We start from the raw sequence: 1,437 nt of genomic DNA, 5'->3' as shown, positions 1-1,437 counted from the left end.
TTCTTCTGATTTGTCCCATTGTTCACAGGATTCCTTTCAGAAGTGTACATGAATTGGTTATTTGCAACCATTTCAATTAGCTCTTGAGCTTCTGTAGGCGTCTTCTTCAGATGAAGAGATCCTCCAGCAGAGCTATCCAAAGATATCTTGGATAGTTCAGAGAGACCATCATAGAAAATACCTATGATGCTCCATTCAGAAAGCATGTCAGATGGACACTTTCTGATCAATTGTTTGTATCTTTCCCAAGCTTCATAGAGGGATTCTCCATCCTTCTGTCTGAAGGTTTGGACTTCCACTCTAAGCTTACTCAATTTTTGAGGTGGAAAGAACTTTGCCAAGAAGGCATTGACTAGCTTTTCCCAAGAGTCCAGGCTTTCTTTAGGTTGTGAGTCCAACCATGTCCTAGCTTTGTCTCTTACAGCAAAAGGGAATAGCATAAGTCTGTAGACCTCAGGGTCAACCCCATTAGTCTTGACTGTGTCACAGATTTGCAAGAATTCAGCTAAAAACTGATGAGGATCTTCCAATGGAAGTCCATGGAACTTGCAATTCTGTTGCATTAGAGAAACTAATTGAGGCTTAAGCTCAAAGTTGTTTGCTCCAATGGCAGGGATAGAGATGCTTCTCCCATAGAAGTCGGGAGTAGGTGCAGTAAAGTCACCCAGCACCTTCCTTGCATTGTTGGCATTGTTGTTGTTTTCGGCTGCCATGGGTTCTTCTTCCTTGAAGAATTCGGTCAGATCCTCAACAGAGAGTTGTGCCTTAGCTTCTCTTAGCTTTCGCTTCAAGGTCCTTTCAGGTTCAGGGTCAGCTTCAACAAGAATGCCTTTGTCTTTGTTCCTGCTCATATGAAAGAGAAGAGAACAAGAAAATATGGAATCCTCTATGTCACAGTATAGAGATTCCTTGAGGTGTCAGAGGAACAGAAAAATAGAAAAAAGAGGTAGAAGAATTCGAACTTGATCAGATAGAGTTCGAATTGTGCATTAAGAAGGAGTTGTACTCCATAAATAGAAGGATGTGGGAAGAGAGGAAGAAATTTTCGAAAATCAAGTGAAATATTTTGAAAACATTTTTTTAAAAAAAAAATTAATTAATTTTCGAAAATCAAGAGTGAGAAAGAGATCAAGTAATTTGTGAAAAAGATTTTTGAAATTAGAAATCAAAAAGATATGATTTGAAAACTATTTTGAAAAAGATGTGATTAAAAAGATATGATTGAAAAGTTATGGTTTTAAAAAGATATGATTGAAAAGATATGATTTTGAAAACAATTTAAAAAGATTTGATTTTAAAAATTAATGACTTGCCTAACAAGAAAAGATATGATTCAAACATTAAACCTTTCTCAACAGAAAAGGCAACATATTTAAAATGTTCAATCAAATCATTAATTGTTAGTAAGTATCTTTGAAAAAGGAAAGAAATTGATTT

The 1,437-nt window shown here is 35.8% G+C and overlaps 1 non-coding gene across 1 annotated transcript; it reads left to right on the top strand.

Moving 5' to 3' along the window:
* The first annotated feature begins 204 nt into the window (after positions 1–204).
* On the top strand, positions 205–308 carry LOC130938516 (small nucleolar RNA R71). Its single transcript, XR_009069680.1, has one exon. It is a non-coding gene; the product is annotated as a small nucleolar RNA R71 (small nucleolar RNA).
* Positions 309–1,437: the final 1,129 nt, after the last annotated feature.

This window comes from Arachis stenosperma, chromosome 6 (genome assembly GCF_014773155.1).
Source record: "Arachis stenosperma cultivar V10309 chromosome 6, arast.V10309.gnm1.PFL2, whole genome shotgun sequence".
Lineage (NCBI taxonomy): Eukaryota > Viridiplantae > Streptophyta > Magnoliopsida > Fabales > Fabaceae > Arachis > Arachis stenosperma.
Note: the sequence above shows the minus strand (reverse complement) of the source record. Positions and strands in the feature narration are given on the sequence as shown.